General features: G+C 39.6%; 1 pseudogene; it reads right to left on the reverse strand.

The window, feature by feature from the left end:
* Positions 1-5,917: 5,917 nt before the first annotated feature.
* Positions 5,918-18,399, reverse strand: LOC117524235 (annotated as a pseudogene).
* Positions 18,400-19,252: the final 853 nt, after the last annotated feature.

The following is a 19,252-nucleotide window of genomic DNA, read 5'->3' on the forward strand; positions in this document are numbered from 1 at the left end:
GAATGGTCAAAAACGTTTGTCAACCCTGATATCATACAAAGCAGTTTTCATTTATGGTTTGATTTATAAACTAATTCTGGGCAGTTTATCAAATTAACATCAACAAAGTCAGTTTTACAAAGTGAAAAATATTGCACATATATTTCAGTTTTAAATTAATGCGCTAATTCTGAAGGTGTAGTATTAATAGCACACACATGCTAAAAGGCATGTGTGTGTGAATCACACATAACAAACAGAATTTTCAGTTTTGCAAAGGCCTTTTTCACAAATTAAAAATGTATTTGAAAATGTATTTTCAAATAAGGCCTTTGCAAAACTGAAAATTCTGTTTGTTAAGTGTGATTCAGCACAACAACTAGTGACCGTGTGATAGTTGGATGCTATTCACACTCCCATCCAGTAGATGGCAGTGTTCTATGCATTTTGACCCAAAATGCATAGAACAAATGAAAAAAAAATGCTTTCCTTCCAATGTCTTCTGCCACACGTCTGTGCTGTTCCATGTTGAAAGTAAATGACACTTCCTTACATCAGTGGGCAGGGTGCGCATTCGCCCTATTGACGTATCCCATAATCCCTTGCGCTTCAGAGAGTCGCTGCAGTCAAAACAACATAGAGAATCCACATGATGACAATTGTAAATGAATATTATACTACAAAATGTATTTTTTATGATTTTCGTCATATTAATAAGAGACTGCATGCATGATACCCTGAAAACTTGCTAAAACAATTATAACGAATAATCCGTGTCTGCTACGTTTAATCTGCGTGGAATTTAATAAACGCAAACCGAGTTTCAGATATATTATATATATTAGTCTGGAACAAAGAGGACAAACAGTGTTGTAAAGAACAATAATCAAGATGTTAAAGAGCAAACTTCACTTTCCCCAGAACGACATAATCAGGAAGCGAGCGAAGCTCACAGCAGCTCCCATTGAAAATAACAGAGAGACAGCCTGTGATTCTCCCATGTTTACATAAAACAAACGCAATAACAACATCTGTAAAACCAGAGAATATATTCATAAGAGTTTTAGGCACAATATAAAAATAGTTTTATGTTGTGATGTTAATTGTGTTGTCTGTGTGCAGCGGTTAAAGTGCAGCGTGATCAGAGCGTCTCAATGCAGTTCTCAATGTTACTGAGATCTCGCAGCGCGGCAAACTCTCCGAGGTTTTGCGAGATTTGAAACATCAATAGGGCGAATAGACAGAAGCTCTGACTCATGGTTTGTGTTGGGTTTGTGATCGCCTTTGATTTTACTCAGAAGCATTGGCGGTGCTTCAACTCCAAACTGGCTTGTCAGTAGCTGACAGTGTACTGGAGTCAATTTTCTCATTCGTAAAACAGTTAACGATTAGATGTAGCTTCCACTAAATCTTTCAGCGTTTTATCAGTTTAGCATTATAAAAGTTAACTTTTCAGTTCAGTGGATTAGCAGTTATCGAAGCTTTTTAGTTAGCTGTGCCCACTGCAAGACACTTTTGTGACTACAATACATAAATAATGAAATGAAAAAATTAAGTTAATCCTAACCATAACCCAATCGCCACTTGGTAGGGCATCATCCCCCCCCCCCCCCCCCCCCCCCCCCACACACAACCGTTCATGAGTTATTATTTTGTGATACCATCACGAAAATTGACTACATTTCATGACGGTATCACAAACTCATTCACTCACTCATCTTCAACCGCTTAATCCAAGTAAGGGTCATGGGGTTCTGGAGCCTATCCCAGCAGTTACAGAGCAGCAGGTGGGGTACCGCCTGTACAGGACACCAGTCTGTCGCAGAGCCACATATAGACAAATAAACAATTCACACCCGCATACACACCTATGGACAATTTAAAGTTTCCAGTTCACCTAACCTGCATGTCTTTGGATATGGGAGGAAACCCACGCAAACACAGGGAGAACATGCAAACTCCACACACAGGTGGGAATCGATCCCATGACCTTCTTGCGGTGAGGCAACAGTGCTAACCACTAATCCACCATGCTGCCCAGTGTCACAAACTAACAGATTCAATCACTTTTTGTGATGCAGTGAGATATGGTTGTGTTGATCACATCCTGTCCAAGTTTCTTTCCATCTGTATCAAAGCACGGCCTTAAACATAGTGTCTACGGAATGGATTATGGAACAGGTGACATCAGGTGAACTCTACAATGCAGTGCGCGCTCTCACATACAGTAAATAGTAATTTGACTGCTGCACTTGTGCTCACATACACTGTCTGCCTGTGATTTCTAAAAATGAAATAAGGTAAGGAATAGTTTCCCAGCTGCTGTCAGGTCAGACGCTGGCTGTTGTGCTGCGATCTGCAGTCCAAGTATAACTCCATTATTGAGGGGACTTTAAAACGGGAGCTGTGTGACACGTAGCGGGATGATTTAGTTTAATGACCATGGCGGTGACAGCGCTGTGATGGAAATTGGACTCCCTCTGCAAATTTACATCACTTGAGGGTACTTGGGGCTCTTTTAGCGGCTGCACTCCAGAGCACGAGCCATCAGGAGGTCCTGGATATGTCATGCTTGTCACCTTCCTTTAAGTGCATCTGCAGACGTGGGAGAGGGATTAATATTATATAGCCTACGGAAAGCGCACAGGCCGTCTTATCAGCACTGCAGATGTGATAAGCACCTCTACCCCCGTGAAAAAACCTGGAAAGATCTCCGAGCAGAGAGACAAGCATCTCTTTGTGTTGCATCCTCGCACTGCATCAGAGTTTCAATGCGGCTTTAGCGGCAGATATTTCACATCTGTTGTAATTTGATGTGCCTGCATCACCCCGTGTGAAATCGTCTTGATCGCAACATGGTTCCTTTCAATTATTTACAAAGTTGGCATATGGCTCGAGAGCTGGTAATCTGATTGCTTTTGATTTTTTTAAAGACTGTGAATAAGGCTGCTGCTCTGTAAGGCCCAACAGCCCCAGTCTGCTTGGTGATTGGTTTTGTTCGCTTATGTGCTTTTTACAGAAAAAAAAAATCTATTTATTTTTTTTAAATATAACCAAAAATGACACTTGTGTGGAAATGTCATTTCCATGACATTCATCTTGCATTAGTTCACATCAATTCAAATGTCAGCGTGCACAAATTGCGTTGCCCTCAAACTGATTCTGGGCTGTGAATTGAAGTTATGACAACCGCTGCTGTCACTTCATATTTTTTTTTATCAAAGATGCACCCGATGGAACCATGGAAACAACATGTGACATTGACAAAAACCAATCCACATCAAAGCCAGCGTGTATGTAATTAGAATTTATTGAAGCGTATTCAGACGAGGTGCATGATCTGCTGATCCTCTGGATTCATTCCTGTTCCTTAAAACGCGCTACAGCTCGCTAAGCATTCAGATTACATGATGCAACCCCCCCCCCCTCAAAAAATGCATTAAACATAATCTCTTTTTAAATATCAATATTGCCTCCATCACACAAACATTTTTTCATGACCTTATTTTGCTTTAGATATTCATTCCTTTTAAAGCTACAGTGTGTAAGATTTAGTGCCATCTAGTGGCAATGTTTCAGATTGCAGTATGCCTTCGCCAGTCACGATATTGTTCCCATTCACGTTCTTACTTCTTTCGTGATGGGGATTCATGCTTCTAATAAACAACATCTATGATTTCACTTTTACTATCCTACATTAAAAACACATAGAAGATGTACAGGGGAGCAGACACTGATTCCTCTTCTTTTGTTCTTCAGTGTTCCAGTCGCGGTGCAAAATGTGAAAGGCAGAGTAAGTATGTCCCTTTCAGGCTACTGCGTTAAAATGGTGGTGCAATATGGCTGCCTCCACGACAGGGGCCCGCCCCATGTAGATATGAAGGACTCATTCTAAGCTCACGAATACACATTAATTGTCCTTGTGTCAATGTTAGAATATGAGCACGATGTAAACAAACACTGCAGGATGATGACAGTGGAACCTGAACTCAATATGCTATTAAAAAGAATAACTTTATTGCCTAGGGTAATTAAAAACAGGATTCATTGCTTTAAAGTGATAAAAAGACAATAAGTCATTATTAAATATACTTGAAAACATAGTTCATGATTAAGAATGTTCTAACAAACATAATATTTCATTGTTATACATGGTCCAGTTTACAAATGCCGTTGACAGTGGTACAGGGATCAGTGATCTGTGATTAATTACTTTTGCCTAGCAGATGACGAGAAATAAGAATCTGCTTATAGATGGTGATTATTTTTGTTTACAGTGTGTTCTCTTTACTATAAGGAAAAGTGCATTTTAAGTTGTTTGAAAACATTCATCTTTCTAGTTTATTTTGTCTTATTGTGAATATGTTAATCGGTGATCGATTGTTTAAGCCTGCTTCTGATGTTGTTGTTGAGAGAGTGTCGGAAAAAAAAGAAGTAAGAAAAGAGGTGGCAGGTGTTCGTGCTGAAAAAGTCTGCCGGGAAGAAAAAGGTGTCTTTTTCTTTCTTAAAAGAAAACAATTCTTGCTCCGTCTTCGAAGTGTAACACTTGCATGTAATTTATACACTATTGAACAGGAGGTTATGAATGCTCTACTCCATCCATGCTAATAAGCGCCACTAAATCCTGCACACTGTAGCTTTTATTAAAAACAATCAGCCAGTTCTGCAGGAAGTTTATATTTCTGAAGGGTTTTATGAGACTATGTGCTGTGCTCAATGGTTCATGTTACTTTAAATAATGAATGACCACAATCCCTTCAGCATATGTAAATTTTTTTTAAAGATACCAAATACACTGTGGCTGTGGTCACGTGACTAGTTAAGGTGATGAATTAGAACATAAGATTTTTGTAAACTTTTCTGGCTTGTATAAACATGCCACATTTGATTTCTGAGATCGCGCAAGTGAGAAAATGCTTGGAAAGTAATTAGCGCAAAGCTAAATGATACAAGTTTGACGAGTGTTATAGCTTAGCATGCTATTTTGGTATGTTGTGAAAATGCTAAAAAAGGAAAATAAAGAAAAGAAAAAAGTTTAAAAAGAAAAAATAAAGATGTATACATCCGTCCTGAACGTAATACTGATGTCTAAGAACTTATCAACAGATTTTCAAACCAAAAAACAAAAAAAACAAAAAACAAAAAAAAAAAACAGGCAATTGGACTTCATGATCTAAATGAAATCTTTGAAATTCCATGACTGTTTTTTTTTTTTTTTTTGCATTTGATGCTTGCAGATTTGGATTGTCAGGTTTGACCTACTGCTGTACTTCATGTCAGGTACTGAAAAATACTCAGATTAACATAATGTTTCTGACTTTTTTGAAAATTGTTCATGTTTGGCAAAAATGTGCCCGTCTGTTGACTTAACTCATTGTTGCCTTAACTCGCAATATCACATTGTATACGTATTTCTGTCTTGTACAAACTAATGAAAGATATAGTTTACAAAAACAATGGATATTATTACTCTGTAAATTTGACTTTTTTATGTTTGTATTCATATGGATAGAGTTGTTTATTACTAGTATAAAAATGGTAAACAGACTGCATTTATATAGCGCTTTTCCATCTGCATCAGACGCTCAAAGCGCTTTACAATGATGCCTCACATTCACCCATTCACTCAAACACACTCACATACCGATATCAAATTATTACTATTATTTTAATGACAGTGACAGGATTACTCTGGCGTTCCATGACTGAGTGGATTGCTCCCCTACTCCCCACCAAAAACGTCTGGATCCACCCCTGGTAAGTGTGGAATATTTTGCCTCTACACTCGATTTTGTTTTTAAGTCACTACATTGATGTGCTGAGTGGGTATATAATATAACATCTTAAAGCAAATAGTGCATGTAGATCTGCACAGAGGTTTACAGATCTTTGGCATTATTGTGTTGGTCATGTTCTTTCCTACATGCCACATAATTTCTTACACTGCACCCAGTATGTGCGCGACCCACCAGCGACAACGCAGAATGGCTAGACAAGCGACGTGGCACCTCTTGTAGTTTTAAGGCCAAGAGGCTCACAGACTCTGACAGCTGCACTTACATTCTGAGCAACAGATCCCCAGATGGTCGAGCGTGGGGTCAAAGGTCAAGGATTTGCGGGTTCTCTCCTATGCTGCAAGTTTAAGAGTAAAGTTTTGCAGAGGCATCTCATTTGATGCTTTATTCATCCTCATTTGCAATTCCAGTGTTTTCAAAATCTCACCCCCCCAAAACATGTAACTCCAGTTATGTTAATGTGACATGAATTTTTATAACCGATGGGAATTTTCCAATTCACTTCATAAGTTCACAAACACAGAGAGGCAGTTATTTCCCGGGTGATCTATAATTACAACTATTAATATGACACATATTCAGCAGCAGCAGCATCTGCCCACAGACGACACGTTACATCCGGGTTAACTAATTCACAGCAATGGAATCATTCCTATTCTGATTGATTTTTAAAGAGACCAGTCAGCTTGCAGCCTTTTGCCCAGATCTGAAACGTCACAATTGTTCAGTCAGTCACAACACCTCAGGAAATGCACACAGTAATTTCACCCGCCAGATAAAAATAATATACTTAGATTCAAGGATTAAGCAGACAGACAATTTAATGTTTAAAAATATTCTACTATCCTTTTAAAAAGATGAGACTGGTGATGGTCTAGTGGTTAAGGTGTTGGGCTTGAGTCCAGAAGATCATGGGTTCAAATCCCCATCTGACTGGAAAATCACTAAGGGCCCTTGGGCAAGGCCTTTAATCCCTCATTGCTCTCGGTGTGTAGTGAGCGCCTTGTATGGCAGCACCCTGACATCGGGGTGAATGTGAGGCATAATTGTAAAGTGCTTTGAGCATCTGATGCAGATGGAAAAGCGCTATATAAATGCAGTCCATTTGTTTACCATTTACCTCAAGGAACTGTGATTGGATAGAACACATCTTGGTATATTTAAGGTAAAATGAATAATGAATAATTTCAAAACACTTTGTATAGAATAAAGAGATGTCAACGTTATTGTCCCATATGGAATTGCTAGTTCTTGGTCATATATTAATGTAAAAAAAAAAACCTTGACTGTCATAAAAAAAATTACAAAATATTTTAATGTATAACATATAAATACATAGTGTAATCCTGGTCCATTTTGTGTGTGTGTGTGTGTGTGTGTGCATGTTCCTGTGTTTGAGCATGCTCCCAGAGATGAGTAAATAGATCGATCGATCTATCTATCTATCTATCTATCTATCTATCTATCTATCTATCTATCTATCTATCTATCTATCTATCTATCTATCTATCTATCTATCTATCTATCTATCTATCTATCTATCTATCTATCTATCTATCTATCTATCTATCTATCTATCTATCTATCTATCTATCTATCTATCTATCTATCTATCTACTTTCCTGCAGAAAACAAATAACGGTGGAACAAGAAGAGCACTGAGAGTCCATCCCTTCAGCAATTTCAAACAACCGTGTCTTTATGTCTCAAATTATATTTTCTTTTTATCTCTTATCTTGGTGTCATTCCTTTAATCTTTAATATTCTTAGGGCCTAGTTACCGAGTTTTGATCATGATTGCTCACCTCTGTTTCTGATCACTGACCTTTGGTCCTGACTACTGATCTTAGAACCTGCCAAACCTATTATATGTTCATTTGCATTTGTTTCTTTGATTTCTTTATTTATTTTTGTTTTGATCCTGAAGTCAAGATCAAAGGAATAAGGTTCAAGGGGTAGAGCCATCCTGCCCTTTGATTTTAATGGGTGAAATAGTCAGCGATCATGATCAAATGACCAGATGTTCCTGAAACAGTGTGAAAATAATCAGGACCAGTGCTCAAATAAAAAAGATCAATGCCAGAATCAAGATCAAAGGAAATAAGATCAAAGCTCAAAGACGAAAAGCATGATACATCTCTTGACCCAGACTTTGAACTCAGGTCTTGTTCCTGTTATTTTGACTGCAAGCTAACTCCCCAAGTAACTAATTAACTAACTAACTGACTGACTGACTGATTGACTGATTGGCTGACAAACAGTAATTGTTCAAACTTTGTTCCAGCTGATGTTGTGGCCATTTTTACACTTCTCCTCAGCATACAGACAGACCATTTGTAATACCCCCTTAGACCCGGGGCTGGGGTGTGAAGTTGTACATGTCAACCTTCATCTCTTATCTTCTCTCCTGAAGCCTTTATTAAGGTTTAAGTGAACACCTCGTTCATAGATCAGAAAGCTCTCAAAACTTACAGATCTTAAACAGTGTTGTTGACAAAGCTAGTACTCACATGTTATGGGTGTTTGGGGTTTCACCCTAATCCCTGACTGGCCCGTGCCCCATGTTCTTCCTCCTCTTCTTCAGCTCTGGAGGTGTCTGAGTGACTCTCTGGCTTCCTCTCCTCAAACTCCTCTACGTTAAACTGCTGTTTGACTTCCTGTGTGTGTGTCTCGTTTTCTCCTCCCTCCATCTGTTCCAGCTGCCACAAGAGGCACAAGTATTGGGTCAACATCCACGAGATGCCATAGGTGTCCTCAGAGCTCAATCCTACATAGCCGGGGCCGTGTCAGACGTCATGAATTATTAAATTAGCTGCAGAGATATCAGCAGCTCTGGTAAATATTTCAGTATCATTCCTTTTTAATAAACGGCTGCAACTTTGTGTGTATGTGTGTGTTTTGAGACTAAATGTATTTTGTGTTTAACATGTTAAAGTGTTTGCTAACATTTGAAATAAAGGTTATAAATTTGAAAAGTGTCTCACCAGATAACCAGGACAGCTAAATCCAAATGTGACAAAAAAGTGAAGAATTCAGATGAACTGTTCTCTGGTAGCGAACATGAACTCTCAGGTCAGGTTTGCGAGTGTGCAGGGGCAGAGCCAGGATTTTGCAGATTTTGGGGGGGGGGGGGGGTTGTGGATTTATGAATGTGTCTTGGCCATTGCTTCTTTGGGGGTGGGGGGGGGGGGGGGTTCTGGGGGCATGCCCTCCTAGAAATGTTTTTTTTTTTTAGATGCCATTTCCTGCATTTTGGTGCATTTTTTCACCACAAAATGCAATCGCAGAGAAAAGATGCAGTATAACTTGTTTTTGTTATTAATTTGAACTTGTATTGTACAATCTTGAATGTGGTGCTATGATGAAGTAACAGAGAACATTTGAACTATCTTTGGGTAAAAATAGCAAAACTTGCTGACTCATGTTCTGGTACTTTTTTTATCGAGTTGAGTTACATGTTGCTGCGCTCACAGAAATATTTAACCCTAACATGTTAAGATTTATGTAATTTTATTACATGACAAATTCCATTTACTTTTTCCATAACTTCTCTCGCCACTCTGACATACACACACAAAACCGCCCACAAACACAGTCACACTGGACCGTTGCTAAGCAACAGTAACCACAGCACCACCTCCATCCACACACAACCCCCCCCCCCCCCCACACACACACACACAACACTCCAACACCAGTTGCACTTCTTTCGTTCGTTCGTTCCTTCCTTCCTGTTGCAATGTCCAAATAAATTGCAAACATTAGCTCCTAATGTTAACTAGGTAAAAGTACTGATCAGACAAGATGAATGTTCAGATCATGGCTTTAATCAAAGACATTTCAAGGAGTGGTTGGCAAACCATTTACCGAATAAGCAGAGTGGGATCTGGTAATGTCCAAATACTTATGGGCCTGAATGTATATCACTGAATAAGCAGCCGTATGGACTCTGTGGGTCTTTCTGGACCCTAACTAGCACGGAAAAAAGAAGGCGACTTTGGGATTGGTTGGTTGGAGCCAGTAAATTGGCAGATCCCCATAAAAGATTCAAAAGTTTGTTACTCAGGAAACTGGTATCTGTCACCGGCTGGCCCATAGGAACCACCTCATCAAGTACGATTTCATCAGCTTGCTAGGACAGACAGATACTTTGATTACTTTGTGTGCTGTTATTATACTGGGGGTTTTTCTGTCTCCCTATGGAATACTTAGATAGAAAAACTAATTTTAGTAGTGAAAGAAGTGTAAAACAACTCATGTTCCAGGTCAAACATCTGCAACACTTTGTGGTGAGCTCCCAAAAGCAGAAGACTGGCTTTGATTTGAAATTTGATATAACACTTGTCTCCTCAGATGAATCGGATTCTACTTATTCTCGGCACCAAATCACACAGACAGCATGTTTACGCTCGCAGATTTGCTCATTTGCTGAACACACACCACGAGTCTCCGCTGAACTAAAGAGAAAAACAAGGACAGATTCGCAATTTGAAAGTCATGAATCTCCAGCGCATCTTCTGCTGTGCTCCCAGTGTTAAATCTCTGCAGGTTGTTGTCAGAATCGATTTCCACGGAGCCCTGCCTCACCTCCCCATTGATGTTCACACTGTAACGAACAGTATGAACCTGCCACTGTTCAGAGTAGCATATTAAAATGACTGATTAGTTCAGATATGTACAGGAAAACAAAGTCATACACAGAAACAACCACCTTCAGATTTGTTGTGCTCTTCCTATCTACAATCATTCAAGTCGTTTTCCTTTTTTGTTTACCAGCAGTATATCTCAAAAATGCACGAACGAATTCCTGTGAAATTGTCATTTAGGTAGAACTTGGGGGAAAGTGGAAATTCCAGGAGAATTTCTAACCAGTATTTCTATAATGTCTCCCATTGATTTCTATGTTATTTGTACTTTGGTGAAACAGCGCCCCCTTCTGTACTTCAATACACTTAAGGTTGCATTTACTGTGTTCATTAAATGTGGGTGTGCAGATGTGGTATCAACCAGTCGCAGTGGCACTTGTCCTTCCCTTTGAACTGGAGATCATGTACTGTGAACCTGCTTATGTAAGGTGCGTATGTAGTAGTCCATAAACCAGTAGTCAGTTTAGACCCAATCAGGACCACTTAAAGGAACTAAATGACACTTATGTTCCAGCCTCAGTACAGCCGTGGCCTGCACAAAATTGTATGATGGCCATCCCAGGATGGCAGCTAAAGATTTACACAGGAATCAAAATTTCCAAAAATTGTGTTAATCATATAGAGAAGTATACCACATTATTTGTATGAACATTACGATTCCAAAAAGGTATAGCTTGGAGTATCTATGACTGAATGCTAATGAGTTATGGGCTAAAAACAGTAAAAACGGTGAGAAAAGTTTGTACAGGGGTTAAACTTGCTCCAGTTTATTTGGTTTATTATTAGTCCATATTAGTGGTTGAGTTAATATGGTTTCATAATGGAATAGTTTGCACCATCTGCCGTGCTTAGTTGTCCCATTCATGGGTAATGTATTTTATATGTCACAGAATCCAATGGACCTTGACCATGTTTGACCTTTACTTGGAGACCAAGCATGGTCACAACCCATTCATTATCAATCCTATTAGCTCGATCAATGATTTTAAGCACTTTTGACCAAAATTGGAACAACATTAACTTTTGACTTGTACAAACTGAACCTTTTTTTTTTTTTTTTTTTTTTTTTGCTGTTTTTGCTCCATAGCATTCAGTCATTGATCATCCAAACTATACCTTTTTGGAATCTTTATGGTCAGACAAATAATAATGTGGTCTACTTTTCAATATGATTGGAGCATTTTTTAAATTTGACCCCTGTGTAAAACTTCATTGATCACTGCCTGGCTATAGCAAAATGGCAATTGGACTGTAACTTCAATTCAATTCCTTCAATTTTTTATATAGCGCCAAATCACAACAAACAGTTGCCCCAAGGCGCTTTATATTGTAAGGCAAGGCCATACAAAAACTTGGGGATTAAGGACCTTGCACAAGGGCCCTGAGTGATTTTCCAGCCTGATGGTGGTTTGAACCAAAGAATAACCAAGAATAAGTAACTAGTAGTCTAACTTGGTGATTTTTAAGTTACTTTGCTGATTGCTCAATCTTAAGAGCAACCAAATTAGACTACTATTTACCTTATTAGTTCCATTACTTATTTAGTTGCATTGTTGGCAGCTGCTAATAAATTAACTGCATAAAGCTGCTAATAAAGTAACTTTAAAAAATAACTGTATAAAGTAACTAAAAAAGTAACAAATAAAGTAACTTTTCAAAGTAACTGTGGCAACACTGTAGGTGCTGTCAGAACAACATCGGCAGCTGCTTTAACTTAACCCCTCTGGACCTCTGCTTTGTTAGAGAGGCAACACTTACGTCAGTAAGGCTGCACCAGTTGGGAAAGTGGCGAAGACTATCAGATGCCAATCATACTTAATCAGGCAAAGAATATCAGCGGATCGTCTGCTTATTATTTTCCCATGTGATAAGGTAGGAAAAAAGATATTCTTTTGTGAATAAATTTAGTACAGTGATAAGAAAGAAAGAGAGAGAGAGAGAGAGGAGAGAGAGACGAGAGAGAGAGAGAGACAGTCACGGTCAGACTCTGAACATAACCTCACCTGTAATCACTTTTTTAACAGATGGATCATTGATCAGGGGGAGTGTTAATACAACACAATGGCCTGACACAGGAAAAGAGCTTTGCACTGACCTGATACATCACTGTCTTTCAGGCTGAGGTGTTTGTTGTAATTCAGTGTGTGGAGCTCCTGATTAACCTCAATTTTAGGGGTAAAAGAGTTTTTATTTACTCAGATAGTCAGGTGTGTATAAGAGCCGTTAAAAGGGCCACTGTTCTAATAAGGTTTGTTGTGGGAGTGTCTCCAGACTCTTAGCACACTGGCAGACTTTAGGGCCCCTTCACACATAGTGCGAATACATACGGCGGTAGAGCTCGCCGTGAGTCTCTACTGCTTGTGAGTCGTGAGTCCATGAAACATCACGCCGACGGGTGCAATGGTTCGTGCAGGCGGGAACACAGCAGCTTTTCACAGCAGCTGCGTGATGTGGTTGAAAATAAAAAATAAAAATTACATGTCACCCATGGGAATTGAACCCATGCCTTTGAAAAGCTCTGATTTCCAGTCAGAAACTTTACCACTAAGCTACCATCACTGTCCTGTGAAAGCTGCAGGAAACTGCCTGATATCAGAAAGGACATGGATCTATTTAAAAATAAAACTAACACCATAAAAACACTGCCATTTATCAAGTGGGCAATACAAATATCATCCGTCTGTTCCTCTGTAGATGACCATGGTCACTGACATTACCGTCATGAAATGACATGAATGAGAAGCAATTCACTCTGATCATGTCCACATCTGCTGGTGCGTGTCCTGCTGGCGTGCCGCAGGACTTACACTGCGTCATGTGGAACAGAGCTCATGTGGGTGACGTGACAGTCAGATCGCCCACTGTGTGTTATGATCTGACGTTCTGTTTCAACCTGGGAGCAGCCAGTCGCCAAGTCATATATATTTTTATTTATGTCCACGTGATGACAGCAAGCAGACACACGCGCATCACAGTGGCAGTTGTTCAATTTCAATTTCAATTTATTTTCATTTATATAGCACCAAATCACAACAGAGTTGCCTCAAGGCACTTCACACAGGCAAGGTCTAACCTTACTAACCCCAGAGCAACAGTGGTAAGGAAAAACTTAAAAAGTTGTTAGTCCGTGTCTGTCCAAACACAGCACGTGTTGTGCAGCTGGGATGTCCAAATAGGCCATATTCTCCACAGCCGTTTCTGTTGGCGGCCACACCTCCTGTCAGTTTCGAACACACACCAAAGCCACCCTCGTGGGGCACTTAGATAATTTCACTGCCAGCTCGACACTGATTGTCTGCTGCTGTTGTGGTTAATAGTGCGAATGGCCACACATTTTCCAAGTGCCAAATGAGCGGTGTTAGCTGTTCGTGTGTGTCACCTGGAATTTGCCCAACACCTGCCACGAGAGGGATCGATGGGTTCGTACAGCGCACATTCTGTCTTTCAGCTGCTGGTGTGCACAAATAGAACAGGTGTACGAGGCAGCTGCGATTTTACACATTTTGCACACGATTCCTGCTTCATGTGTACTTTATGTGCAAATCGACCAAATATGCACTATGTGTGAAGAGGCCCTTAATGATGCACTTGTACTGTGTGTTCCTGGTCACACGGGTGTTCCAGGTAATGAGAGAGCAGACTGGCTCGCAAAGTCGGGGAGCTCAATTAAATTTGTGGGTCCAGAGTCTGTTGTAGGGGTGTCAACTGCTGTGCAGAAGACCGCCCTCCAAAACTGGATCAGGAAGCAGCACCACAAATGATGGCAGAGCTTGAGTGACTGCAGGCAGGGAAGACAGCTTGTGCAAGAACCAAACCTAATGTTTTCCAGGGAGCTAGTCGGCCTGCCTAGAAGTATAAAAAGTACAGTGTTTGGGGCTCTCACAGGTCACAACCTCTTGAACAGACATAGAATGGTAATGAGACTCCAACAGGTCAGTACATGTACAGCTTGTGGGCAGGAACCTGAGACGTCTGTCCATTTTTTGGGCCAGTGCCCAGCATGGGGTAGACTGAGGCAAAGGTTTTTGGGTTCCTTTATCTTGGAACGTGACCAAATTAGGAAACTAAAGCAATGAAACCTGGTATCTTTTATCAAGGGTACCAAAAGGTTTAACTAAGAAGGTTTATTTTGGAAGGAGAAATGGGCTGATTTGTGCCCTATGTTCTTGTGGGCTGATATTCCACCCCGTCTTTCCTAACCTAACCTAAATGTCAGGAGTATGTATTTAGTTCATGCACTTGAATCAAAGGTTTATGATTTATTTATTTTGTGGCATTGTCAGGTTTTTTGTTTTTTTCAGCTTTTTTGGTTTCTGAATTCTTTTACAGATAGTTTTCACAGTACTTTAGTTATCTTTGCTATGCACAATTTGTCATTACTTTTTGGCACTTGGTTTCCAACTGATAACTGGAAGACAGACAAACAGGCATAAAATTGGAACTTCCATCCAATTTTGGTGGTGTAGGTAAATCCATAACAGAAAAATGAGAGTGATTGAGGCACTTTTGATCGAGATATAATGCAAAATGTACACCAAATGGGCTTTTCAATATTAAATTCAAATATCCACAAAATCCACAATCCACATCAGATCCGGATTAAACTTTGTCAGGAGATAGTGAGTGCCAGTCTGCACCCCACTTTCAAAAATAACAATCATTGGGGTGCATTTGATTAAGATACAATGTAAAATATACATTAAATAGTGTTTTCAATGTTAAATTTAAATTCCCATAACATCTGTAATCTGGATCAGATCCAGATCAACCTTTGTCAGGTGATAAAGGATCCCATCCTACATAATGTGTTATGTGTCGGACGCGGGCGGAGAACCGACCAGCGTTTGACAGGACCCAGCATAAAATAAGCAGAGCACGGTTCAAAGGATAACAGAATTTAATAACATAACAGTGAGTGCTTAAGTAATAACAAATAAGTGCGCGGTCTGGCGAGGTGGAAAGACGGTGCGCTCCCAGCAGCACAAACGGTCCGGAGCCAGAACAGTTCGGACCCAAGGACCCCGCCGACACCCCCCAGGTGGCCGCGACCAACCGAGTCTGTGAAAGAAGAAACCATCATGTGAGTCCACCACTCCACACACAGAGAGACCACTCAAAGGTGTACATAAACAGCAAACACTTCCTGGCTAATCACCAATCAGCTTCCCACCCTGCAGGCATGGAACACCCAGTTCAATTCTCCACTGCCGTGGAAGCTGATTAAACGACTAACATAACAGCTCAATATAATAAGGTGTGAGGGACACCACATTTACTGACTGTACTCATGTTAGTCACAAAACCTAAGTACCTCAGGAGTGTGCTGACGAGCGTGAGACCTCACCCCCTCCTCTTTCACAGACCATGGCATCAAACCTGGTATGGTCTCTGCATCCATGATGATGAGATGGTTCTCTAGACGTCGATCTCACCCGTCTGGTCACAAGGTCGAGTCTCTGGCAAATACACACTGTGTACTCCAGACTTAAATGCAACCATGCCCCAATCCATAAAGATGCACCACAGCTGTGAGTCCTGACGAGCTGCACTGACAAGCTCCGGTGATCAGGGTGAGGTCTGATAACTCAGCCACACAGCCACTCAGTCCTGAACGCATGCACCTGGAAGGAAAAACAGAAGACAGAAACAGAGACAAACAAAAGCCAGCCAGGCCACACCAGGCACCCCAGCCACAACATATGCTCTCAAATCTGAAAGACATTTGATCTTTTATGACAGAGTTTTTAATTTTTGCATATTAGTTCAGTGTTAAAGATAGGCTGGGATTTTTCCAAAATTCCAAGATTTTTCCTGGCTTTGACCTTTGACATATGACCTTGAAAACTGAATCATTTCTTACGTATCAAGATATGAATTTTCAGTAAAAATTTCATAGTAATATATGAAAAATTGTGGGCTCCAGGCTGTTCACAAACAAACAAACAGATGAACAAATGAGTGAAAACATAACCTCCTCCATCTTCATTGCCGGAGATAATAATCTGATTTGGTGTATTCACACTACTCCATAATGACTGGATCAGATTTTTCTGACTGTTCCAAATTTGAAAGAAAACAAACAGACAACAACAACAACAACAGCAAAAAAAAAAAAAAAAAGGTTTGATGAATTTACACATGTAGCTCAGATCTGTACTACATGCAAAGTAATCAAATTAATACTGCTGCTGCCACCACTACTATTATTACTACTACTTAGAATAATCTGATTTATATAGCATTTTAACATCGTACAAAAAAAAATTGCGTCACAGAAATACAATAAAAGAGCAACAACATAACACCAATAATTATGTCCAAGGATGTAATAAAATCATTGGTGTTTATTTATTTATTTATTTGTCTGACTTTTACCTGGATTACGTCAAAACTACTGCACGGATTTTGACACAGTTTTCACCACAGATACATATTAGGCCATGGAAGACTCCATTAGATTTTGGAGGTGATCCAGATCCGGATCCCAAATCCAGATTCTGGATCAAGATTTCACTTTGATTCTCACCAAATTTGCACCACAGATAGATATTAGGGCATGGAAGACTCCACTGAATTTTGAACGTGATTCGGATCTGGATTGTGGCTCAGGATTTGACTTTATATAGGTTTTGAGGGATTCCGTCAAAACGTCTTTGCACCACAGATATATATTATGGCATGGACCACTACACTGAATTTTTAAGGTCATCCAACTCCAGATTCTGGATCTAGATTTCACTTTATATAGGTTTTGAAGGATTACATCAAAATTACTTCACAGATTCTCACCAAATTTGCACTGCAGATAGATATTAGGGCATGGAAGACTCCACTGAATTTTGGAGGTGATCCGGATCTGGATTGGAGGATGTCAGACATCTCGGTTTACTTTTGTTAAAATAATAATACAAAAGGAGCATGTTAAAAAAATAAACAAACCATGACCAACAAGAACACCCTACCATCAGCAGTTGTAGGCACCTTAAAAAAAAGTGTGGTTTTATTCCAGTGTTTTGTCTGTTTCCCTTGAGCCAGCTGGCAGTTTGTTCCATAGCCACAGTTTCTTCCTAAGCCCATTTTATCACAAGGTGAGCCTCTGCTTGTATGACCAAACCAAAGTGGTCATATAAGACAGCACACAGCCCTGCAAAACTTTAAAATCTGCCCTCATATGAACAGGCAGCCAAAGTTTTGCTTTCTAGTAAAAATTTGAACAGCCACATTCTGGATGATCTGGAGATATCTATATTTTTAAGTGTCAGACCTGAAAGCATCACGTTGCAGTAATCAATTGTGGATGACACAAAAGCATGGATCAAAACATCCCCATCAGTCGAAGACAGAATTGATCTCATCACTGTGATATTTTGCAAGTAAAAAAATGTGACTGGTGTCAGCTCAGCATATAATTTGAACGGAGCATGGCAGTAAGTATTTACTTTTTTTTTGTTTTACTGAATTAAACAAAATCAGCCACATCCACATAATTAAATGTGCACACAAGCAGAAGCTGTAGTATTTTAAGGTTACAGTACCCATCGGTTTCACACCAAACATTCCTTAAGGCCCTCTTGTGTTCACTTCCAGATGTCTGTGTTTGAAGTTTTGACACTGCAGCGTGATCCATCACTTAGCTGTCACTCACGTCTATATCAGATGCTTTCCACTGGTACACGGCATCCGTGGAGGCACACAACAGCAATACGGCACCGACAATAAGAGCCACTACAGCTCCAAACCTCTGGAGGCCGCCGACTGCAGCAGAGGTCGACACGGTCGATGTATTGTGTACCTTCAAGAAAGTTGCGAAGAGGCAAAGTTAGAAACAACGGCGAAATAATGAGACGAAATCCAAAGAGCTGGCAAAGTCTGGGGATTCACAAAGCTATTTTTAAATGTAAACGTTGTTAAGATGGTCTTACCAGAACCGTGCAGCGTTCACAACTATTAGCAGCTTTTTGAAGTTTATCTGCAGTCATGGTGCTCTCTGTACTTTTGCTGCTGCAGCTTCTCTTTGGAAAATCACTTTATGCTACCAGTCAACTATTCTGACGGATAAGTGCGGATGACATGCAGCTGATGTAAGCCAAGTTCTTCTCCCGAACGCTTCCTGCAGGTCTCGGCTGCCTGAAGTGAGCCCGTCGTCCTTTAGAGCTGAAAATAAAACGTTTTGTAGTTTGTGAAGTTTTCAAGCAGTTCAGCCTGTGATGCTGTACAGTGGTGGTTAATGTGCAAATGTTCTTACCTTGAATACAGTCCCTGGCTCCGTTAATAATTAAATATTTGCATTTGAAAAGGTTGTGTTTTGTCATGTGAAGTATTTTTTGAAAAAACAAAAAAACAAAAACAAAGTAGGTCCAATGAATGATTGGTGAAAAGAACTATCACAACCTTTACATGCAAATATTATTACAAAGAAACAATTATGAACTAATTAACTAGAAATATATATATATATATATATATATATATATATATATATATATATATATATATATATATATATATATATATATATATATATATATATATATGTATAAAGGTATTTTGCAAACTTGTGCTCATCACATTTCTTGGTCAAGAAAGATCCAATCAGTTTCAATATTAATGGATCTATGTCAATAGATACGTCTTATTTGGAGAGTGTTGAGAATACCAACATAATAAAATCCATAGTATATACTGATAAAATGCAGCCAGCTGAGGTCATAAATTATTAGTGAGTTACTGTATGCAGTCAAACTATCCATCAAACAAAGTACCAAGTAATTCCACACAAACTTTCTGAATTTTTTGCCATTTCATGGCTTTTAAATGATTTTGGAAAATGAA

Source organism: Thalassophryne amazonica, chromosome 14 (assembly GCF_902500255.1).
Source record: "Thalassophryne amazonica chromosome 14, fThaAma1.1, whole genome shotgun sequence".
Lineage (NCBI taxonomy): Eukaryota > Metazoa > Chordata > Actinopteri > Batrachoidiformes > Batrachoididae > Thalassophryne > Thalassophryne amazonica.